The 15701-nt window shown below is 40.6% G+C and overlaps 1 pseudogene; it reads right to left on the reverse strand.

Moving 5' to 3' along the window:
* Positions 1–10218: 10218 nt before the first annotated feature.
* LOC104964881 (dolichyl-diphosphooligosaccharide--protein glycosyltransferase subunit STT3B pseudogene) lies at positions 10219–10721 on the reverse strand (annotated as a pseudogene).
* Positions 10722–15701: the final 4980 nt, after the last annotated feature.

Raw genomic sequence — 15701 nt, forward strand, 5'->3', positions numbered from 1 at the left:
GGTTCCCAAGTGGTCCCCAAAACCCTGGTGAAAACCTTTAGATTTTCGTACCTGACCAATCCCGGTTTCCTATTAGAAAGAAGGAGTTCTTTTGTTCAGGTAGGGTGAACAACCGACTTATTAGGGTTGAAAGGTAACCAAGGGCTTCTCGGCAAATACGTAAAGTCTCCAACGAGGGGAAATGTAACGGTTCTTTTTTGGTCCCATTGTACCCATGTGTTCGTAACGGATTGTATTGACATGTGTTGTACGATGGTTACTAATCTTTCGTTCGACCCCAAAAAACCATAATCTTTTTTTACAAAAATAGGGAAACCGGTAAAACATTACGGTCAGAAATGTTGGTTTCTTTCTTTTTTTTTGTTTCGAGAGTCTAGAATTTTTGTCAAGATAGGCTAAATACTAATAAGTGTTTAGTTATATGGTGGGAAAGGTTGAAGGATTAGGGTGAACTTTTGGCTAAAATGTCAAAGCAGTCAAAGGAAAACGGGGATCAACCCTCGGGAAAATTGTCGTACCGTTTTATCTAGAAAACCCCTTCGGGGTCAAAACATACTTAATTTTTCGGTCGGTCTTAATCCACCGTCGTCTCTTTTTGGTTCCAATTCCGGTGCTGTCGGGCTTCAAAAAAGGCGGGACCCCGAGAACCCTTTTTTGAACCAAGGCCGGTAGTGGGTGAAACGGTCTTGTGTGGACAAAAAACGTTTTTGGTGGAAACAAAAACCCTTTGGAGAATAGATTGCAGGGGGGGCGCCAGGCCTCAGATGATTTGAGGCCAAATATCATATTTACTTTTTTTTTTACATATAATTGTAACGCAATACATGATTGTCACTAAAAGCCTTGGCTTTACATTACAATAAAATATAAAAAATAATTGATTAATGAATTTGAATACAAATTCAAGTTAGTAGCTATTAAAGGCATAAAAAGACAGACATTTGTAATTCTTTCTTTAATAGAAATGTTTCTTCTGCCCGTAAAGTGTCCAAACCGGGCTTTTCTGGATAAGAGCATTTTAAAAACATAGTCATTGTCCATGCCGGTTTCAATTGGATTATTTGTCACAGTTGCTCCGATCAGATCGGTCTCCTCCATTTTGTAGATTATTTACGATTTTTGAATCCACATAAACACATCGGCAAAATCCGGCTTACTTTGAGCATGTGTTTTTGTTTCCACCGTCCTTTAATTTCTTCATACAGCTGGAATCCAAATTAATTAATCCTGAGTCCAATAGCCATCAAAGTCACTCCAATAGTGCTCCTTAATTACGCTTTCATCCTCCTTTAACAAAATACTTCACATTCACCCAGTTTGTGACAGTAGTTGTAGCATTTTTAAGACTTTTAAACTTATGTGTGCGCAACTTCCAACAGGAGACATTTGGGGGGGCTCTTGGGAAAAAAGGTTGGTAACCCCTGCTCTAGATAAATAAACTATGCCATGGGCTAACTCCCTGTGCGCTCCACTACAGATGCATTGGACACTGCCTCAGGCTATGTACTAATGATGAATGTTTTTTAATTTTACATCATAAATGGATTACCGCAGGACTGTCAAAAGGAACAATTTTACTCATTTTTCAAAGGACAAAATGCATTTAAGAAAGTTAATTTGCTTGATTGCAGCTTTGCATTGCAGTAGCCACAGAGCAAAGGTTTACACAGTGCAGTTTGGTCAAACCAGAAGTCAACAATAATCCTGTTCTGTTTAAACCCTGCACATTTTCTTTGCTGTACCTTGAGATTTAATTCACTTCATTTTGGATTTAGCTATTGGGGTCCTAACAATAATGACAAACAAATTACATTGTAGGTTGTGTCTTTCAGTTTTAGTTTGTTTATTACACTTTATACCATCAGTCAATGAATACTCCTGTATGTGATACCATCCCAATTTTTGTTTTAATTAAGGTATCCTGGGAGCTTGTGCACACTTATTTACTTATCTGCCAGGCACCAACACTACAGTAGAATATTGCCTTGAATTAACCTAACACCTGCAGTTTGTCTTTTGACCAGTAGAGGGCGTAGTGGTTCTACTGGATGCTGCATACAAAGACATCATGTGTGCTTTCTGGAGCCAACAGGGTGCTGAAGAGCAGGATCCAGAGAGCTAGCAACTATGCTTTGAGGGTAAAAAAAAATGGAAAGGCTGGCGTGTGAATATGAAGGGGGCTGAGCTCAAGATTTGACAGGTCTTTCCATTACTGAGAGTCAAGGCACTAACCAGTATTCCAAAACTGGAGTCCTTTTCTTGATGGGACCCTAATTGCATTTAAATCGCTGCTGTTGGCGAGCCTAACTTCACAAAATGTTCCCTCTCTGATTCTCTCCCTCTGTTGATTTTCCCTCTTCATTTTTCACAGTACTCTCCATCACTCGCCTGTCAAAATGTATCACAGAGTATAAACTCAAGACACAACTACAGCCCTGTAAGAACTGGTTAAACTCCATCCCGGCGGCGTCACATGGATTCTTGTCAGCTGCTCAATCTTGACACTTCTTAACATGATTTAACCCTTCGAGTGGAAGGCGACATTATGAAAAGCCCGTCATTGCCTACACGTTCACAAACAAAGAGGCAAACACTCACAACCAACCCTGAGGTGGCCTCAATGATCCAGAAGGAGATACTCTCCTGCCAAAATCACTCATCATTCCCACATGCTGGTTGCCATGGTGACGCCTCATACATCAATCAAAGTTGCTGAGGAGTGCTTTGGTTGGTGAGAGCTATAAACAATATTTTGAGCTGCAGTAAGGAGATGACATGAAGACAAATTGCTTTGAAATCACCTCAACGTCAGAGCCCATTTCACTCACCATCCCAGTCGTTTACAGACCTCTTTTCTTATTCCAAATACTCATATGATTTAGATGTTAGCTTGGCATGATAGCTTTGTTATTGTCAGTGATGTTTGCACCAGTAGGAGTCACATTCTCTGAGAAACTTTAAGGCCCTGAGCAACAATTGCATGCAGCAATTGTCCAGGGGATGATGTGCCTGTTAAGATAAGAGCAGCAGGAAGCCCAGGCCCATGGAATGAAACTGCTTCTGTAATAGGAGAAATCACCCCTGCTGTCCTCTCTCACATTTGTATCTGATGGCAGTGAACTTGATGATTCTGGTGTCACTTTGATTTCCGTATCTCTGATGGAGCAATTGTGTCATTATATTCTCCGCTAGCGAGTCACTCAGACTATCATGATGTGTCACGAATGGCAGTTTGTTTGACCTGAAGTTTGTTTGTCTAGGGAGGATACATTCAGAGAGTTGTTTGCTTACATTTAATAAGACCAGTGCTTGGCAGTTTCATTGCGATTTCCCCTCCAGCCACAAGCTGGAATGATTTGATCATTTGGGCCAACAAGGGTGATGCCATTCCCCTTAATTCCCTACATCAATCACAGCCTCCTTGCATTCAGCGTGTGATGATGATGTGGGACTAATTTGGCTCAGTATATCCTTTAATCTGTGTTCCATATTAATTTGTCTATTAAGAAATAATTTACGGATTGCCTTCCTGTTCCAGTTAATGTTCATGAGAGACTGTGGCGAGCCTGATGTGATGATGATGTTAATCTCTGCTGCGGCACTGTAAAAACCTCTTTGGACTTTATGAAGAGCTCATTATTAACTAATGTACAGACATGTTATCCTCAAAGGTGAACCAAAGTCACACTATAACAATGCACTTTCCTCCTTTTCATTAACACATGCTAGATGCAGGATAACTTGTAATGTGAATTAATAACATCACTGATGGCTGCATTCCATTTCCAGGCTCTGGTGCATTGTCCTTCAATGACATGGCTTACTGGTTTGGGGATGAAGTTGACATTACTGTTATCAATTACTCCTTATTGGACCAAAAGTCTGCTGGAAGAATAGTCCCCTGTATTTAACTCCACCCACATGGTGTAGCGTGCAAATAACTACAGGAAAATAGAGACAGACAGAAGGAGTTACATTTCTTTAAAACAGTAAGGCAAGTTAACATATTCTAGTAGAAATTCAAAATAGCCTAAGTATGCACTTTAATTGAGCCTCTCATGTCAGTTAAATATAGGCTAAACCCTAAACAAAGAGGAAGTCAATGAAGCTAGCTTAGCTTAGCATGAAGAGTAAAAACGGTTAGTCTGATATCTCTACGGTGTAGCAAATATAGAATCGGAGGATGAAACCCTCTTTATTTGTCCCACACAACACACAGTGAAATGTGGCCTCTGGTTTTAACCCATCCTAGTACTTGGAGCAGTTGGCAATATCAATCCAACCTGGGCTTTGCTAGGCTAAATTGTGTGCATCGACTAACAACATTACGTCATAGTTAACAGAAATAGCAAAGATTTGTTGGTTTGTGATGTGTGTGTACCCTTTTCGTGGAGGCATGGTCAGCAATGTCACCCCCTTCCTCTGTCCCTTTTCTCATCCTGCGCCCCCCTCCCCCTCCTTCCACCACATCCCATCTCCCCCATATTCATTGGAGAGTTGTGCTACGTTTAACTTTATTTTGTAGGCGTGAATTGTGTTCTGTCAGATGACCAATGGAGGGCAACCAGGAGGAGAATCGATTGGACACAGGGCTGAGCACAGAGATGCATAGTCCTGACCGAGGGGCCACTTGGTATTGAACCACCTTTAGAAAGTGCTATTAAGTCAGAAAAAAGACCTGTGTTGGCCTTTAAGTTAATGTATTCAAACATATAGCACAGAATCTTAAAACAGATTTAAGTTTGAGTAAATACAAGATGAGAGTGAGGCAAATGCAGTAAGAAGCTTTCTTGGAAATCAGCCCAAATATATACATGACAGGCATCTTCATACATTCAAAAGCTCTGTGTTAACCTTCTAAAAATGGGAAGGAAAAATGTATGACAACATTGTTGCTCATGTCTGCTCCCTTGTTTGGGATGCCTCTGCTGTAGTTTTTGTGCCATAGAGGTTCCAGAGCTGTCATTGAAGCAATATTACATAAATCTGTTGTCTTCTGAATTGAGACAGCCCATGTAGGCTACTCAGGGAAGTGAAAGAAGGGTCATTTGTCAAGCTGAGGCAGCTGGGAAATTGGGAAGCATACTTCGATTTACAACAAGTGAGTCATATTTTTTTTTCTCCCTGCAGGATAATGTCAGACCAAGTTCCACTGTTGTCTGCGCACCTATATTTTTTTATATCTTAATGGAAAGCCCCCTCAAAAGACACCGCGCAGAGGATGTTCGACCCATACCGCAACCAGGAAATGTTGATGAAGCAGCTGTTATTCTGAAGAGATATGCATGCCAACCTTTCAGAAAATGACATTCTGCTGATAGCTCTGTTGAGCTCAGGTTAGCATCACTCTCCTTCCTATTTTCCCTATCTCTCTGGCTCTATCAGTTCAACTTTCCTACCAACTTTTTATGCAGCCTGCCAATAGGATATGAAGCATCACTGCAGGCACTTTGAGCTGTGTCGACAGAATCAATCTTGATGAATGTGTTGAACTGTGAATGTTTACAGGCAATTTTTCTATGCTGATGTGGTTTTGAGAGCTTTTCTCAGCCAAAAAAAGTGTTATTTTCTTTATTCAAATGTAAACTCTGCTTTATGCACTCAGATGCACAATGATTGTCATTTCAATTTCTTAATTGGATCATTATTGCACAATTTTTAAGGCATCATTATTGTGATTAAAAGCCTGATTAAATATCGGAACGATGGAGACAGTACATTTTTTAAATCATAATTTTGAGGTACAGTATAATGAAGTTCTTAAATCAGCAACTTAGTCATTTGGTATTTCAATTGTCAAATAATTGAAGCTGTCATTGACAAGATTATTTGTTGATTGCTTTGTTCCCGTCTTGGAGATGTGTAAGATGAAAGTATTTTTGTAATCAAATAAAAAGAGATTTTCAATCAAAAACCGTCATTGTCTCTGCACCTCGCAGCCTCTTACGGAGAAATAACTTTTCGTATGCTTTGGAAAATGACAGATGAATGCAATAGCATCCCGAGGCAGCTGCAGCCTTATACATTGAGCAAGAGCTCTTTAATCTCCGGGATGATAGATCACGCCTTACTTTTTTTTCAAAATACAGAAATGTATCATACTCTTTCATATTCCAACACAACAAGCAATTTTCTTTACAGAAGCAGCCTGAGCGTGGGTTTGCATATAAATAGATAAGTAACACAGCACTATAGATAATCATTGTATTGCCCATGACATTATCAAGATGAACTGTCCTATCACACAAGGTGAAACGCATGCCTGCACGCCTTCCATCAAAGTCGAGATTAAGATGTTGTGCAGTTGCAGAGTATCATCCGCTTGTGTTGCCTGGGTCTGAGTGGGTCATGTTCACATTAACTGCCTCTGTGTGCCCCATTGCCTGTTGGAGAAATGGGGGCTGCTCAGGGGGAAATGGTGTGTCACTGATGAGGCCACACAGGTAACCCAGTGGTAAGACCCCAGGTCACCAAGAGAAGATTTCCCCCTAATAACACAGCACAATTTGCACATTTGAAACACACTTACCTCATTGTATTTACGTTTTCATTAAAAAAATCTTGTAACTATTGCTCACTTGTCTAATAGGGTATGTTTTTATTTTAGTACTAGTAGTTTGAGCTTTTATAGTATATTTATTTTTTATTTTATATGTGTATTCTAACGATATAACATATCTTTCTACTATATCCATCGACCTATGTACTCTGGATAACTCGTGTTTTAATGTTGTCTTCCAAATCTCTCACTAACTTGCACTCAAGATGACATTACACTGTGTTGTCATAGAAACCTCTTAAAACCTGAATACATCATTTTCAAAATTAAATAAGGATGCATCTATGCAAACAAAATAAAACTTGACCTTGAAAATTATTATGATGCAGGGCAGCTTCTTAGAGCCTCTAAAAACAGGCTACCTCTCGCTGCCTACAGGTAAACAGATAGGTCATAACAGTTGGATGCCGTGCCTCATCAGGATGCTAAATGCTTTTCTTCTAAGTGCCCTCATTGCTGTTAATGATTGCGGTGTAGATGGAAGCCCATCTACACCGCAATCATTAACAGCAATGAGGGCACTTAGAAGAAAAGCATTTAGCATCCTGATGAGGCACGGCATCCAACTGTTATGACCTATCTGTTNCTGGCATGTGGACTTTGCGCCCTGAAAAAATGTGTGACTCCAAAGGCCAAATGGCCTTGCCCCTAAAATGACGAAATTCCAAGCCTGGACGTGACTTCAATTTTGAATTGAGCCGTCCCTATAGATAATATCTCTTTACGTTAGTGATGGGAATTACGGCTCTTTTTAGTGAGCCGGATCATTTGGCTCGACTAAGAGCCAGCTCTTGTTACCACAGTTTACCACGGAGCCTCAGTTTCGCCGCTGCGAGGCTCGCAGTTCACGCGCGTGCTCCACCGCTCATTGCGTCCAAATCGTGCACGTTCCGTGTTGTCTTGGGGCAGGCACCGTGGGTCCAAGATACAAAACGATCTTCAATACTCCGAAAAGAATCCCACCAGGCTCCTTTGCCCCTCCAACAGAGTGATGTCCTTGTCCTTTCCGCCGTTTCAAGCGATAAAAACTTCTTTTTTTTTGGACACCCTCGGCTCGAGTTTAGGGCGTTCCGAGCTGAATAAGGCCTTCAAATGGTGGCAAGACGCCCCCTTCAGAACAAGCTGCATTACTTGACACAACTGAGATGGGGGAAAAATGGACTCATCATTCCCCTGTTTACTCCCATACACACATGCATGTGCCTCACCATACAGCTTTTGGTCTAGTAATATTATTCTTTCCACTATTTGTATAAACTAGACTAAAGAGTATTTGTATAAGTCAACCCAGTAAAGAGAAACTATTGTTACTCTTCTGCAAAGCACCCAGTTAGGCATATAATGGTAGTGGTTTAATATATATGTATAAGCAGGACAGAGGAGTTCCACATCTACATGTCAAAGTCTATGACTTGAGATAGTTAAAGAAAATGAAATGCATTTTCAATTCAGGACACAACTTTAGAAATTAATTGCTTTCGGGAATGGAGAAGACAAACAAAATCTCACTTGAATGTCAACCAAAGCCTCTCTGGTCCAGGAAATAAACAAATATTAGGAAACATAATGAACACAGCCAGATAACAGGCAAGTCATATCAGGGGGCTCGCCTTCATATTTGTGTTTGCAAACTTTGCATATTACAAAATAAGCTTGACATTTCGGTGCTTTGAAATCCAATTTTCATTCTTCAAATTGCTAGTTTATTTAACGTAATGGTTAGCTGGAGATGATTTCAAGCCCTGTGCAGAGAAAATCAATAAGAGCATCCAGACGACAAAAGCAGTAATCATATGTGTCTGGGAGTGAGGGCCACTTCCAATCTGGATCCTGTGTGCCTGGAGTTGTACACAATCTGTTTTTCTTTTCTCACTGTCAAAAAAGGTGAGGAAATTATAATATGTGATGCAGCATAATCATAAAAAAACAGTTTTTTAGAGCGATGCAGACCAATCTTGCGTTTAAGAGTCAACAAATGGTACCAGAATAAATCTTTGAATAGCGGCCTGTTTAACATTCTTGGGAAACACATTATCAACTGGAGTCAGGTTTATGTGTTAATCTATACAAAAACTAATGTTAGCCACAGCTATAAACACGAAAGAGTGTTAATGATTGTAAAATGCACGCAGGGGCTCTCAGCTAGCAGATCAGGGTTACATGGGGTCAAAAGAGGGGGTTTGGATGTTGCAAGATAGGGATACATATACTTTCCAATCAAAATAAAAAAATAATGTCATGCAATGATGCTCCTTCTGATAACCAAGTGAACCACACTAAAACGTAAACTGCATTACAAATATATGTTTTTAAGAACAACAGATGTAGATTGTAGACTTCGCTGAAAGGTTTTTTTAAACTTGTGAAAAGAAAAAATCCCCTTTTCTATCTTTTCATTGACATCTAGCTAGCCAAAGAACTGTGCAGTTTGAACTGATGGCAAAACGAATTCAGTGCTGATTGTAGGAAGGATACCATAAATAATAGTGTCTGACCAGGTTGTTAATAAGTAATAGAAAAGCTGTAAGCAAACAAGAATATGTGACACTTGGGACCCCTAATCAACAGTCAGGTCCTTCCAGTCTTAAATCAGGATCAAGTTCCTCTGAACCATGTGGACCCCCTCCTAAGAGGAAGCCTTGGCCCTTGGCTGTAAATGCAATAAAGTTATCAACATAATTGAAGTGGCAAGTGTCACCCTGAACGAGATGGAGCACCTGTCCTTGAAAATTAATAAATGAATGCATCAGTCGTGCCGCCTGGTTAGATGCCACTGAGTATAGGACAGCAGCGAGGGGATGCTTTGCAACCAGACGGCGGACACTTGAGAGCCCATGTGACACAGTTACAAAGCGGAATAATCCTCATTGTGATGACAGGCACACCAGACCGGATCATTTGGCTTCCGGGTTATAAACAGACCCCTGTAATGGTTATGATGTGCACTGGCTGTAATTTGCAGGAGAACCTTACAATCCAGTGTGCATGTTGTCTACTATCTCAGCAAATTGGGTTAAACTCTTGAGAAGATTTTTTCCAGCAGGAAAAACAGTCAATCCATCATATCGACAACCGCTGAAGCGATAATCTTCATTTAAGGAACAACAATTATTTCAACTTCCCCCACTCACACAGGATTTTCAATGAATTAAATCACGCGGGGAACAGAGAAATCATGCATTACTTATACATGTTTCCCTACAACCTAAACAAAGTTGTCCCTGCAGTTGTAGTCTACTTATACCGCTCACTACAGCTATTATTCAGCGTTTTTGACGGGGGCATCGTTTAACAAAAGTGGTCGTACCGGACCAGCTGGATGCGTTTCAGTCCGTTCTCTTGTTAACATGTCAATGTAAGGCTACACATCAGGCCACTGAGCTCATATTCAAAGTATTAGACCAATATAATCCTGTCGTTGGTCAATATGGGGAATCCTTCTCGTGGAGCTAACGATCACAGGCATCTAAACAGTAGTTAAAATCGGTGATGAAAACACTCGCTAATTACTTTTAAACAGTACAACAAAAGAAAGAACACATATGCAATTTTGAATGACCCCCCCTTTACAGAGATTTGCACATCCCCCTCTGTCTTTGCTTGTCACTGTAAGCAATTGTAACCAGGAAACCTGACAAACCTGACAGACGTGAGCTAGCTTACCATGGATCAAACTCGTGGATGATGCTCTCGAACCGGATCACCGCGAAAAGTCTTGAGCTGAATCCGGCCAGGCAGGCCAGGAAGAGAATGCTAAAGGAGAGTAAAGACTGCCACCCTGCCGGCTGTGTGAGTCCACCAGACAGGCCTACTTTCCCCCCTCCTCCACCCGCGGCGCCGGGTCGGCTGTTCCCGTGCACCGAGCCACCGGCATTGGTGGACGCTTTGTGCTTGCCGTCGCCTGCTGCGTGGTGCTCCGCCATTTCTGCGTGCGGTGTCGGTTGGATTTGCTAGGTCGTCCCTCCTGCCACGCTCCCGTGTCTCCCTCCACTCCGCGCTGTCGTAAACTCCCTTAGTTTGTGTCCGCTCTTCTTAGGTTTCCTATCTTCTGGGCCACCCTGGTATATAAATATGTTTTAATTCAGTGAGAGTACTCCGAGAAACAGCCGTTACATCCCGAAACGCATACTCATGCGCCACATACCGAGCCTGCAACAGTCAATTCGCTTCACGATTGAATGCCGGTGGAAAGGGGCGGGAGGGACGCGATGGGCGGGGCGTCAGAGAGCTTCAGCGACCTGTCACAGATCGACAGGTACGAAGGGGCGGTGGTTTACGTCTTTAAGCCAATCGCAGCGCAACTCTGGCTCGATAAACGGATGACTCCACCAATGTTACTATAGTAAATGATGTGCTACTGATAAGGATAAGAAATAAGGATTATCCCCTGTTCTGTATGAAGATTGAGTCATTCTATTGCTCGCTATAAATAAAACCTTTATTACTCGGATTAAAATTGGCTTTATATAGAATTATTCACTTGCCATTCCCATAAAGAATAACAAAGCAAAAAAACGTGCACATAGTTCAAAACCTAAAAGAGAACTTGTCTCCTTGCAGATGGAAGCTATACTCAGGTGTGTGAAGATAAATGTTCTCTGTGAGTGCAATATTTATGTTGCCCTTGGATGTTCTGGACTGGGAGGTTGGATGGTAATAAAGATAGATGTGTCACATCATTATTATGTCCCCCAGCAAAGACAAGAACACAGCATTCATCATTCTCTTAAACTCAGTATGTACTTTCCCAACTTCCCCCGAAGCCTTGAAAGCCTATACTGGAATAATACAACTTTGTTTTAACATTTCAAACAAATGCTCTAGTTTTAGATTTATAGTATACATCAATTTTGGGCTTGCACAGTTTCATATAACAATGAGGCAGCGGTAGGAAGTGTTATTGATTTATCTCAGTTCCCAAAGGTAGAAAAACAAAAGTGCAACAGCTGTAAAAGTGTAGATAGAAAGAACATTGTTACAAGTCACAGTGAAGAGAATATATTTTCCTCATCCCCTCTTACATTTTCTGCATATATAGTAGGCCTAACACTTTTACATAAATCAGAATTAGAACAGAACACCTGAAACCAATACTGGAACTCACTAATAAGAAGTCAAAGAAAAAAAGGACTGAAAGCTTAATTGAATGAGTTATTTTTTATATCATTCAACACTTCTTCTTTATTTTGTGTTGGTCTCGGATTGTGAAGTCTCAAAAATATAATAGATTTTTGACGAAAGTATTACCTTGTTCAAGAACAACTTTTTATTTGATCTTAACTAAGATGGAGAAGTTAGATACAGTATGGGTCGGTAGTTACTAAGAATGGACCGATCCATATTACTTTAGCTGAGGTGAAGTAGCTGTGAACAAGAGTGTTTTACAATATTAAATAATTCTGACAGGCATATGAAAACAGTTTTAAGCAAGCATGCAGAGGGTTTTATCTCTAGGTTTTGACTCAGAGACACTCCTTCTAACCACCTTTAAATCCACCAGACAAAAATAATATTGACTATGCTCAGTGTTTTCCAAAACTTTATTGCTCCTTGTCTGATTAATATTCATACTAATTGTTGTTTTTGCATTAACCTAACCCACTGCACGGTGCTTCATCTTCCATAAAGGTTACCCCTGGAGCAGTGTACAATCAGAGGACCGGTTTGTAAACAAGCAGCAATGTGATTTAATTACTGACTTTCAAAATCATGAATTCCAATTAGAATTGTGTTGATGTATCACAACCAAGTTCAATACCATCGCTTTGGGTAATTTATGGGAATGATTAAACAGATGTTGCATGTTACTAATCAGAACTTATTGGTTTTAAAGGGAATTCATGTTTTTTCAGTTGAAGGTATAAAACAAGTTGTTCATCATGTCCAGTTTTAGCCCCTTTGATTTGAGAGTAACCAATTAGCTAGTTTGTGAACTTCACAAATTAGGCCAAATTCCAATTCTTACTTTGCATGAACTTTGTTTACAGCTAAAAAATGCTTTTAAATGAATGAAATATTCATGTAGAAGAATTGGACTGAAGTTTGAGCCGGCTTTGCTGCAATGTGCATTGAGGCAATCTTCTGGAGAGACGAGGAGGAGATAAGAGGGAGATGAGAAAGTGCTGGAGAGACAGGGAAGATGGAAGACCGATAATAAAGGAGAGTAAAAGGATGATTATGGAAATTGATGGGGGTCATCATGGAGAGTAGATGGAGTGGCAGACGTGGATATGAGTTTTGAGTTCATGAAGAGATCACAGAGAACAGACAGTAAGGCAGGCATACGCTGCTGCTAAAATTCAGAGCCAAAAAGAAATTCATGCACAACCACACACAACACACACACACACAGGCAACCGGGCGTGTAAAGATACAATGCAGGCAAACACATGTAATCCCACATGCAGCACATGCATACTGATGAATACATCTTTAGGTATCACAGACGCACAAGTACACAGTCCCTCTACCATTCATCAAGGCCTGCTTTTACCAGCATACTACCCCTTCACCTCTTCCCCCTATAACTCAACATTCTGAATGAATGACCTTTGAGACAAATAATAATGCATGCTGTGAAGATTGCTTCAACTGCATCTGTTGTCAAAAGGCCAAGCCCAGATGAAAGCCATGCAGCCAAAATGAGTGCTGTTGCCAGGCAGGGCAGCTTTGCTTTCCTCCGTCTCCAGAGGCTTGAATGTTTGTGTTTGCTTTGTCTTTCTTCTCTGCTTTTTTCTCCCTCGAACATTACAGAGTCGCTGAGTTTATGCTTGGCATTCTTAGGTGTCTACACTTCTTTACTTCGCCAAAGGCCAATCGTGCAGAAAAGCTTAAGATGCCAGGAATGAAACATTCTTTGCACCTCTGTCATCTCTCTCTGCTATAAATGCATGTGTGAGAGAGCAATAGAAAGAGAAAGAGAGAGGTGTCACAACCGGTCAAGGAGATTATAATTATTAGCAAAGCACATTTGATACATTTTTGCATGAAATAATCTCCTTGAAATTGGTGCAACTGGCGGATCCTGAAAAATTAAAAAAATGGTTGCTGTGTTCAGTCATTTCAGTCATTTGTCTCAGGATGTATAATAATCTCAAGAATATCAGTCAATTGTGCACAGTGTTATGTAAGCATGTTGGAGATAGCACAGAATCATCTGTGAATACGCTATTTCGGATGAAAGCTAAATTGCTGGATTGTTTTAAAGGAAAACTATATAATGCAGTAGGTAAGTGAAGTGCACAGGGGAAAGAAATCTGATGTTGTTATTTGTTTTTCGTCACAGCCTGCAGTGTGGAGGATGTCTGAGAAGCTGGCACATCATCGCCCCAGATTCCTGACATCCCTGCAACACAGCAGTTGCAGCTGTGCAATGGAAGCAATGCCTTGTTTTAACTACATACTTTTCCTTATGGTTCATAAGTGAGGACGGGACCCTTTGACTTGCACTATTGTATATGTTTTATTTGTTTTATGTCCTATATTCATGTTGCAATGTTGGAGGAGCCTGTGACTTAAGTTTTTCCATATCTACACTGTAGCTAATGTGCACATGACAATAAAGCCTTGAATCTTGACTCTTTCCCAGCATGCAATGGGTAGAAAGCAAGAAAACACTGCATTGATTGCCAATCCATGACAGGGAATCACACAGAGTCAAACACATTCACGTCTATGAAAAGTATTGAATTCCCCAGCTTTCTGGCTTGCAATCTGTGCACAGAAAATACATTTGAAATGATCATTGGTTTGTTTTTGCACAAAGTTAAGTTGTTATTATCCTCTAACAAAAAATAAAACAAAATAAAAAGCACTCATATACTAACCAAGCACTTATATACTAACAAAGGACTGGCTTATCTAAAGCCAGTTGAGTAGCACTTAAAATGGTTTGGCTCTATGAAACCTGATGTACTTATATGATTCTGTTTTCTTCAACTTTGTATCTTCTTGGTCGAATGCACTTATTGTAAGTCGCTTTGGATAAAAGCGTCAGCTAAATGAAATGTAATGTAATATTTTACTTGCTTTTGCTCCTCTTTAATTACCTTGTGCAGGGCACTTTCACTCGTTATTCTTGATTCAAGATTAAGATTAAAATCCATTAGAGTTTCAATCCCATCCTGCCTCAATCTAACCTAAATACTTCAATGTACCATTTCTCTCGTCCGCACCTCACCTCGTCCACCCCACCTCTCCTGATTACATGAAAAGTAACAGCAGCTTCCACACGTGTTCTCTGAGTCCTCCCTCTTATTGAAACTGCATTTTCTTCTCTTACCTCACACAATGACAAGTTAACACTTTCATGCAATCATGTCTCATACCAGCCAAGTGCAGCTGTTTAAATCTCCCTCTCGCGCTCTCCTCCCTCCTCTCTCGAGGTGAAAAAAGAAAGAGTCATTCTCTCTTTTAATCGGCCTCTGCATCTGTGATGATCTCTCCGACATACCTGTGGAAAGATGGGCGGGATATTAGAAGCTGGCGGTTTCGATTATTGCTGTAAAACAATGAATTTTGGTGTAGGCCTGTCCTCACTCGCCAGACGAAGGTTCCCTGTGGGATATCCTGCATGGGCCCTTGACTTCCCCAGGGCCCATCCTCTGAGTCCTGAAGAACTGCAGGCCGCACTCTGAAACAAAACGACACAGTGATCATCCACCAGCTGACAGCAGCACACTTCAGAGGTGGAACATTAGCCAAAACCAAACAAGACATTATATTTGTCTAAGGAAGCACAGCTTCAAAAGAGAGAAAAGAAAAACTTCAGAACAAGGGCTTTTCCTGCCAGAGGAATGTCAGCAGTCACAACAAGGAGCATATAAATATAACACGTTTGGGAATTATCGATATTATTTCTTCGGAATGTACTGTATATGTAAAGAGAAAACATTAAAAGGGCAGCATAATGTTAACTTATCAAGGCATGTACATTCTTTAAAAAGGAAATAGTTCCTACATAAAACTGTTCAAAACAAGGGTCTTGCAAGGATTAATACATTTGTGACAGGGTCACTGATTTCTGAAGAGATACATGGCTGTGGACATGTTAAAAACTGTATTTTGTGTGCTTTAAACCCACAAGCCAAGAGCAATTGAGTTGTATTAAATAGAGGAGAAAAGCAGACATCTCTCTGGCTGA

This window comes from Notothenia coriiceps, unplaced genomic scaffold (genome assembly GCF_000735185.1).
Source record: "Notothenia coriiceps isolate Sejong01 unplaced genomic scaffold, NC01 NC01_scaffold00037244, whole genome shotgun sequence".
In the NCBI taxonomy this organism is placed as follows: Eukaryota; Metazoa; Chordata; class Actinopteri; order Perciformes; family Nototheniidae; genus Notothenia; species Notothenia coriiceps.